General features: G+C 31.4%; 1 long non-coding RNA gene across 1 annotated transcript in view; it reads right to left on the bottom strand.

The window, feature by feature from the left end:
* Positions 1-704, bottom strand: part of LOC107748418 (uncharacterized) — a 6,098-nt gene extending 5,394 nt beyond the window's left edge. Inside the window, exon 1 of the long non-coding RNA XR_001640929.1 lies at positions 534-704. This is a non-coding gene — a long non-coding RNA (uncharacterized LOC107748418). The remainder of the gene's footprint in view (positions 1-533) is intronic.
* Between the last annotated feature and the right edge of the window lie 9,684 nt (positions 705-10,388).

Genomic DNA, 10,388 nt, shown 5'->3' with positions numbered 1-10,388 from the left:
AAGATGAGAAACAGTCGATCCAACAATACAGACGAGCTGAAGGCTCAATAGTGCCTCAGCAGTGCCACAGGCTGATCGCTTCCATGCCACACCTCACTGATGCTGGAGTTTGTGCTAATGCATAAATCAACATACTTTAAAGAACACTGAACTTTTCTGTTTTGCAAATCCTTTTTTTGATTGATCTTAGGTAATATTCTAATATTTTGAGATACTGGATTTTTTACGTTCATGAGCTGTAAGCTCTACTCATCAAAATTAAAACAAAAAAACTTTTGAAATGTTTTACTTTACATGTAATGAATCTAGAATATATGAAAGTTTCACTTTTTGAAACAAGTTACAAAAAAAGAACTTTTTCACGATATTCTAATTTTTTGAGAGGCACCTGTATATATATATATAGCAGTTTACATGTACAAACCAAAAACGTGAAATCTATCTAGTGTAGCTATAATCATATTCTTGGTAATTATATGTGAGTGTTATTATTGCTCTTCCTATTGCAAATCATTACATTTCCATGTACTCACATTAGCCGTATTGTTAGCATTCGTTTAAAGACACAGCAGACTTCTGCCAGAGGGAACAGACAGATTCTACAGACATTGTATTTTTGCGTACAGAAAAGAAAAACAGCAGCCGAAGGGAGCGTGTAAATTTCCCTGTGGGCATCTTCAGCTAACAAACACTCGCAGGCCGCCAGACACCAACACACCAGCTGCTAATTAACCTGACAAACACACAGTAACCAGCAATTTACTAGCCAATAACAAGACACAACAGCTAATTCATCAGCAAACCTAAAGCTGCGGGGCGTTCACAAACATGAGATCAGCATTTGATGTGTGCTCGGAAACTGAAGAAGGTTTCAGAGTTTAAGACGCCTTCTTTCGGACCAATATTAAGGCAGACTCGTGTCTATGCAGAGAAGGCAATGCTTAGTGAAAAAACAAACATTCATTATGGTGGACAAAGTGATAGAAATCTTGAATCAAACTTAAACTTAAAAAAAAAAAAAAAATGTTTTTAAATGCCTGGGCAACTAACTGAAATAAAATAAGTTTAAGTACTAAAATTACTAAAATGTTAAACTATTGTAAATCATTTCCTTAATTAAAAATAAAACAGAAATAAAATAAATATAAATATTAAAAGAAAAACTAACGTAATAAAATTTTGCCTTGACAATTAACTGAAATAATAATAATAAAAAAGTTTAATTTAAAGGACTAAAATGACTAAAAACTATTAAAAAAAATTTCCTTAGTTGAAATAAAGTAGAATTAAAATAAAATATAAATATTAGTTAAAAAAAATTAAACAAAACTCAGAATTGTTGCCTTAGCAACTAATTGAAATAAAAAACGTATAAAAAAAGACTAAAATTAAATGTACTAAAACTAAAACTATTAGAAATCGTTTCCTTAATTAAAATAAAATAAAATAAAAACAGATGAAAAACTTAAACTTAAAACATACAAACAAACAAAAATAAAATGTACAAATAAACGTTTCCTTGGAAACTAACTGAATTTTTTTTTTAAAGTTACTGAAACTAAAACTATTAGAAATCGTTTCCTTAATTGAAATGAAGTTAGAATAGTAGAAATAGTAGAAATAAAGTAGAAATAAAGTAAAAAATTAATATTAGATGACAAACTTAAAAAAAAAAAAGCTAAACAGAAATATTTGGGGGGAAAAAACTAAGCACATAACAAAATTACTAAAACTTTAACTAAAATTAAAAGTGAAAATATAAAAAGAAAAGCTAATTCAAAATGTTAATAAATACTGAACTTGTATATAAATAATACTAAAAATAACACATTTTTGTTAGTTTAATCACTACATTTAGGATACTGCCCGAGAAGACTGCTGTCTATGTAGGCAGTGCACTGCAAGGCCACTAACTAGATTCTGAAACAGCGCTTTGGAAAATCATAAAGTTCAGCCTATCAAGTATCTGTCCAGACTCAAGGAGAGTGTGACCTCTGACCTCTAGTCCACAGAGGAACGCTCAGCAGTGCTACTGTAACCCTCACAGCAGAGGTCACGCTGGGATCTGACCCCAAAAACCTGTTCAATACCTGCAGAAGAGCTAAGAACAGCAGCGCAAACGCATCGTCTGTCAGCTCATAAATCAGCTCTAATTGGCCGTCTTACAGCAGTGCAGTCAGTGCTGTTGAGTTACAGTTTAATCAGACCAAACACAGACTCAAGAGAACAAACACACTTAATCATCACCAGATCTGAGAACATAATTAACATCAAAAGTTATTCTGTGTTTTTATCTCATCATGAGCTTTGATCCCAGCTAACAGAGAAAGTTCTCACAACATTCACAAGCGGTTTTTAAATGTTATTTAAATGTTTGGACAAAACGTTATCAAAGCTATGTTTATGGATCGTTCTTATCACAGTAAATGTCATACATGTTCTTATAACTTTCAAAAAACAACATTCTTTGAATATCCACATGACATTATTATTACTTTTTTAGAATTACTATATTCTTCTTATAACGTTGAGAAAACGTTCTGAAATCAACATTCTTAAAATGTCCTTATGTTATTTGTACTTGATGAACGTTCTCAATGTTGAAAGAAATCGTTTTTAGAATATTACATTTAAAAATGAACATTTAAATAATGTTATATTTTGGGTGAAAATAAAACTTGTAAAACATTTAAGAAGCTTTTTTTATATAAACCTTTAAATAACGTTCTAATCACAACAAGAAAACTGGACATTTTAATGTTCTTTGATTATTAAAAATAAAAATTCTAAAATTTGGATGAAAAAATCTGTGATTTGACAGAAGACAACAACCAAAATTACACTGAAAAAAATTATACTCCATTTTTTTAAGGTAAGTGGTTGCAAACAATTTATTTGAGCTACAACTAAATTTGTTTATTTAAATGTAGCTAAAATAAATTGATTGCAACCACTTACCTTAAAAAAAATTAGTAAATTCAATGAATCATTTTTTTTCAGTGTACTGATATAGTTACTGATACTGATTAGTTTTGTTGTACACTCAAATGTTTGGGGTCAGAGAAATTAATACTTTTATTCATCACGGATGCATTAAGTTGATCAAAAGTGACATCAAAGACATTTCTAATAACAGTCTATTTCAAATAAATGCTGTTCTTTTGAACTTTCTGTTCATCTGTGAATCTCAGAAAATAAAATATATCACAGCTTCCACAAAAATATTGTGCAGCACAACTGTTTTCAATATTGATAATAATCAGAAATGTTTCTTGAGCAGCAAATCAGCATATTAGAATGATTTCTGAAGATCATGTGACACTGAAGACTGGAGTAATGATGCTGAAAATACAGCTGCGCATCACAGAAATAAATTACATTTTAACATGATATTCACATAGAAAACTGCTATTTTAAATTGTAATAATATTTCACAATTTTACTGTATTTTTGATCAAATAAATGCAGCCTTGGTGAGCAAAAGAGACTTCTTTTTTAAAAACATTTAGTGTATGTTTCGAGTCATTCTGATACCTGCTTCTAGTCGCTAATGATGACACTCATTCCTGGTATGAACCTGGCAGGTTTGAGGAGTCAGAGCTGATTTTTCAGAACTAAAATTAATGGAAATTGGCAAAAAAAGGGACAAATTGAGAACCAGCAGCTTGTTTGTGGAAAACACACACACACACCTGCCAGGAAAGCTTAGCAGGTCTGTTTAATGACAGAAAGATGTTAAATGACATTATGTCAGAGCAAATACTCAGAACTACAGACACACTGACTTCAGTCTCAGATTCACATCAACACCTGCAAAACATCAGAGCGAAAGTCCTTCATTCAAGTGTGTTTCTCAACCATTGAGGAAATATCGATGTTCTGCAGCCCAGTGTAAGTGAATGATCTGAGCCTGTGAGACACACAGTAACTACAGCACACACTCATTCATTAAACACTATGACAAATCTGAGAGTGTCAAACTACAGCGCAATCAGCTCACATCCATCACTGTCCCTCAGCTCTTTGTGCTCCTCTCTTCACCACATTCCCTCTCGCTCTCTCTGATGGAGTTCATCAATCAAACACACACACACGCACGCACGCACGCACACTCACACTCACACACAGTCACACGCAGGTGATCTTATTTCACAGTGTGTTTACTGTGTTTTGAAATCATAATCCTAATGTAACTAAAAACAGGGTTGAACTTGTTCTGTGTAGCCTGATGTTTGACTGCTGCACTATAAAAAAATACAGAGAAATTTACAGCAAAAAAAACAGCAGCTGTGCTTGCCAGAAAACTTGTAAAAAAAAATATGGTAAAAATATTTGAAATGTTACAGATTGAACTAAAATTTACAGTAAAAACATTTTATTAACGGATACAATGTTAATATACCAATGTACTATATCCTGTTTTGTAACAACTGAGAAAATACTAAAAGAAACAAGAAGAAACTAATAACTAAGAAACATGTCCGTTTATATTTTTCCATCATAAATTATAAGATGATTTCCAAAAACTGTACATTGAACAGCATTTTACTGTAAAATTATATGAATTTTCACATTAAATCGATTACAGTTTTTCATTCTATATAGTAAGGGAACCTAATGCTAATCAATTAACAGTTTTTTTCCAATTTTTTTTACAAAAATTATAAAATAATCATAATATCAAATAAATAAATAGTTAAACTAAATGAAAATTACAATTATAAATGACCATAACTAAATTAATTAATATATTCAAATTACTACTACAAATTAATGTAAAATAACTTAATATAAATTACTAAATAATAAAATAACAAATTACTATAATTAAAATTACAATCGTAAGTATTGTAAGTAAATTTTATTAATATTATTATAAATGAATATACATAAACTGAATGCAATTAATGGTTCTATAAATAAAAGTATCTGCCATAAATAAACCATGGTACTGAATAATATGGATAGTTTACAGTAAATAATATTTATTGTTTTATTCTGGCTCTGATAAGATTTGTATGTATGTGTATGTTTTACTGTACTGTATGTTGTTTTATGTTAGCGATTACCTGCCAACGGACCGCGGATGAAAACTAGCCATTGGCTAAATTCGGTACAATGCATGAAATGGTAACATTTATGTTGAAATTGCACATGGTTCCTTTTCAAATAAATTCTAATAATAACAATTCATTGCATGGTTTTTTATCCATTAAAATCTTCATTGCATTCAATTTATATTTACTGTTTTACAGTAAATACTTTTTACTTTACTTTTGCATTATTGACACACTATCTTCCTATTTGATACTGTAAAGCTGCTTTGACACAATCTGTATTGTTAAAAGCGCTATTAAATAAAGGTGACTTGACTTGTAAAAATACATCAAATATCCTGTTAGATCTACCACAGTTTGTCACTGTATATAGGGAGGGAACTTAAAGTTAATCAATTAACAGATTTTTATTGTAGCATTTTTACAGTCTTTTACTGTTAAAATATAGGATAATTTTTTTTACAGTTTTTTTTTCGCTAGTGTGCACTTCAAAACATAAAACTCAGAACGAATTCAGTGCATGGCCTCGTCCACACATGGTCTGAATTTATCTTCTTGAGAAATAAGAGAAGAACCAGCGGAGAAAAATGTGATCATCGTGATAAACGAGGAGCGAGAAAAGAGGAACAGAATCACAGACACAACATACATCATCAGAAACAGAGAGAGAGAGAGAGAGAGAGGGTTTGAGTTAAACTTCTCCAATTAATTCAGCTCTAACTGTTTTTGGTGGTTGTAAATATTACACTTTAAGAAATGTAATGTGATATATAGTCTGACCTTCCTTTGACTTACACTGATAGAATCTTCACTTTTCAAATGTATCCAGCAGTGATGACATCATCGCAGTATTTGCATACTGACTTCTGATTGGTCTTCATTCTCACAGTGTCACTGGGGTAAAGCTGAACTTTGCTCTGATTCTGTGAAGGTGAATGTGGCAGGTCTTGACACGAGCGGCCCGCTGGCATCCGAAGACCTGCAGGATTTACCAGAGTCTCATTACACTCTCAGATCAGGTTACATCCGTTTCTCACACAGACACACAGACACACACATCCCTACAACAAATACAACAACTCAACCAATCCCTCATTAAAAAAAAAGTTCAGGAAATGCATCCAGATAAAAAGTATAAATTAATATAATTAAAAATATATATTCATTTATAAAGTTATATTGTTTTAATTACAAATGTAATATAACAATACTTTTCAATCATAAAAATTTAGTGCTGGGCAATGATTAATCGCGATTAATCGCATCCAAAATAAAAGTTTTTGTTTATATAATATATGTGTGTGTTCTGTGTATATTTATTATGTATATATAAAGACACACACATACAGTATATATTTTGAAAATATTTACATGTATATAAACATAACCTATTTTTCTTAAATATATACATGCATGTGTGTGTGTTTATATGTACATAATAAATATACACAGAACACACACATATATTATGTACACAAGAACTTTTATTTTCGATGCGATTAATCGTTGCCCAGCACTATAAAAATGACAATAAAAATTATATAAATTATTATTATTATAAATTAACATAATGTAATTAATGGTTCTATGAATAAAAACATCTGCTAAATAAATAAATTAATTAATTAAAAAACAAACAAATAAATAAATATAATTGAGATTCTATTATGATTTTAACTAAAATTTTGAATCAGTTTTTATTTGTATAAAATAAGTTTTTCTTAAGATTTCTATATAGTTTTTATTAATTTTTATTTCGTTTTTAGTTTTAGTTTTTTTTAGTACATCACGTCAAACTAAATGAAAATTAGAAAAGTTGCCTTGGCAGCCAGTGTAAATAAAATAAGTTTACTTTTTATATATTTTATGTTAGTTAAAGTTTATTTCAAGTAACAATTTTTTTTTTTACAGTTTTAGTTAACTAGAATAACTCTGATCCATATTCCCATTAACTACGTATTCAAATTACATTTATTTACAATTATATTAATTATAATTATATATATTACTTTATTAACAAATTAACTATTTTATATTAATTAGTAATTGCAATTTTATTTTAATTAATGATATTAATTCATCAGTATTTGCATGGTACTCCCAGGTACCTCCATAAACACCATGGTACAGTGATTTTGATATCTGGAGCACCTGGATTTTATGCTGCATTCTGGGAATTTCTAGGAGGTGAATGAGTGAGTGATTTTGCCCTAGAAAGGCATGAGTTCTGTGCTTTCACGTGCCGCTTGAAACAGGCCTTTAATCCTGAAGCGTCTGATGATCAGTGTCCTGAGCCGCAGCGTGTAATTAAACCTGCTGAATGGCCTCAGCAGCTCTTAATGGCTCTGATAATGCTGGAGCTGTCAGGATCGGGACAGGTGAGGCCTGGAAAACACACAGAACAAAGACACGGCTGTCACACACACACAGATCCGGCCTGAAGACTGTGATTATGATGTCACTTTCTGACAGGCAGCAGCTGATTGGGTCGCGTTCGTTTCTCTGACTCCCGCCTGAACGCCTGTTAATAATCAATCAATGCAAACACACATGCACACGCTCCATCATACAAACCATGCATATACAACTATTCACTAAGACAAAAAAAAATCTGTTGAACCTTTTTAGTGCTACTTTTAAATACTGAATTGATTCCATGTTCTGTGGATTCTCTCTGGATTGTTTGCACTGAGCTCACGCAATGCATCTTGGGAATGCATAAACTAAAAACAATATGAAAATGACTAAAATTGATATGTCAATTGATATTGACAAACTAAAAAACAAAACAAACAACAACAAAAAAAGACAAAAATTGCAAAAAAAAAACACAAATGACCAAAACTTTAACTAAAGTTAAAATGAAAACACAAAATATAAAAAATGAAAATGGACTCAAAATATGAATAAACAATATAATAGTATCTAAATGATACTAAAATAACACTTTTATATATTTGATATATTTATTTGGCACTTTAATTTGGCAATAATTGCATTGTTTATATGTATTTATTATAAAAATGTGTAATATTAATTTATATTAATAATAGTTATATTTTATATAATTATTTTTATTATTTGTTATTATTTTAATTTCAAATTTTAGATTTATATTAAGTCATCTTACATTTATTTAAAATTGTAATTTTTATTTTACTCATTTATTTCTGTAATTTTAATTATATTCATTTTTATCTGTGCATGCATTCCCTGGGAATTGAACCTGTGTTATACAGTATATATGTTTGCAAAATAATTAATTGGAACATTGCCTTAACGTTCAAACATTTTCTGAACATTCCAATTTAGCATTTTGCAAACATTATAGGAACATTACTTTTGAATGTTCTCTAAATGTTCTGAAACAAGTAGTAATAACGTTTAAAAAAAGTTAGATGAATGACGAGAAAAAAACTCGGTGCATGATAGATAAATTACGTTACAATTTTGAAATGAACATTCTGTTAATGTTACTGGAAGAATGTTTTTGTCATGTTTTTGTAAAAATTAAAATTACAATTACAAATTAATGCAATATAACTAATTAATCAAAATTACAATGATAAATTAATGTAAATTATAAAAAATGTAAACTAAATGCAATTAATGGTTCTACAAATAAATGTTCTGAAATTTTTTTATTTAAGATGAGCCAACATTGAACGAAAGTTCTATTAATGTTACCGGAAGAATGGTTTTCATAATTTCAATAGAACCTTTCCAGAATGTTCTAGCCACATTTCTGCGAACATTCCCTGTGTATGCAGGCGGTTCACTGGGTTTCAGGACGAGGCCATAAAAACAGTTCCTCACACAGGAAATGAACTGCTAATGCGATAAGATCTTGAAAGCGCGGCCGGTGACTGTATCTGTATCCAGTGAGGGCTGTATGTGTGTGTTTGATGAAGGCCGCTCTGTTGTGCTCCGATGCCTATCAGAACTCAAAACATCTGAGATCTGCATCATATAAAAGCTCTCATGACACCGTGAGCATCTTATCAGCTGATGCCGCACACAGCGGCTCTTTGTTTCAGCCGCGCGAGCGAGAGAAAGTGTTTGCCGTCTGCTTGCAAGTCGGTGGGTTTTATTGCCCGCTGAGAGCCTGAGGATTCACGGAGAAGCTGTCATGTGATTTACATGCTTCCTGTAAGACATTTCCTGTAGATTTTACAAGCTACTCGACAAGACGATCAAGAGCGAGCGCTGGTGTTTGTGCTGACGCTCTGACCTCTGGCTGACCTCTGACAGGAATGCTGTGGCTTTCAGAGTCAACGTCAAATCAGAATCAGCTGTTTGCTTTCCTGATGCATGTTCCTGCTCTCACTGTCAATGATTCATCAGCGCACGTCATTCCCAATAATAAAACCTGTTTGTCTTTGTAATCTCTTAATCAAAATATAATAACTTAGTCGCCAACTTTCTTTTCCGGATGATATCAATCCCTCCCTTCCAGACACCTGGAAAACACACTCCCCTTCAAACGTTTGGGGCCAGCAAGAATAAAAGAATGAAAGGAATGTATACTTTTATTCATCAAGGATGCACTCAATTAATCAAAAGTGACATTAAAGACATTTATAATGTTAGAAAAGATTTCTCTTTCAAATAAATGCTGTTCTTTTGAACTATCTATTTATCTGTGAATCATGAAAAATAAAATGTATCACAGTTTCCATTAAATATTGGGCAGCACAACTGTTTTCAACATTGATAATAATCAGAAATGTTTCTTGAGCAGCAAATCAGCATATTAGAATGATTTCTGAAGATCATGTGACACTGAAGACTGGAGTAATGATGCTGAAAATTCAGCTTTGATCACAGAAATAAATGACATTTTAACAGTTATTCACATAGAAAACAGCTATTTTAAATATTAATAATATTTCACAATTTTTACTGTATTTTTGATCAAATAAATGCATCTTTGGTGAGCAGAAATGTTATCAGACCACTTTTTGCAGAAACTAAACTGGTTACTTCCATTGTAAGTGTACTAAAGTAACACAATTATTGTTTGCATTTACAAACTGAAGGACGGCACAAAATTGTCTTTTGTGGTAAACAACAGTACGGCACAAATGCTGACAGCAGATCTTCGGTTGTTACCAAACCTGTAACATTCCTGTAAGAGGTCAGTCTCAGTTCAGACGATCAGCCAGAGCGACAACAAGAGAGACGTGATTGAACTGATGGAGGGAATCTGAGCTGTTAGCTGATCAAAGCACTCATGAACAGACATTAGCACAGGTGAGAGACACGTCTGCAGTCCCACCTGCTCAAGAACACACACACACACACTCTCTCTCACACACACACGCTCACAAA

This window comes from Sinocyclocheilus rhinocerous, unplaced genomic scaffold, assembly GCF_001515625.1.
Source record: "Sinocyclocheilus rhinocerous isolate Xijiao unplaced genomic scaffold, SAMN03320098_v1.1 scaffold522, whole genome shotgun sequence".
NCBI classification, from domain to species: domain Eukaryota; kingdom Metazoa; phylum Chordata; class Actinopteri; order Cypriniformes; family Cyprinidae; genus Sinocyclocheilus; species Sinocyclocheilus rhinocerous.
This window is presented reverse-complemented; position numbering and strand designations above follow the sequence as displayed.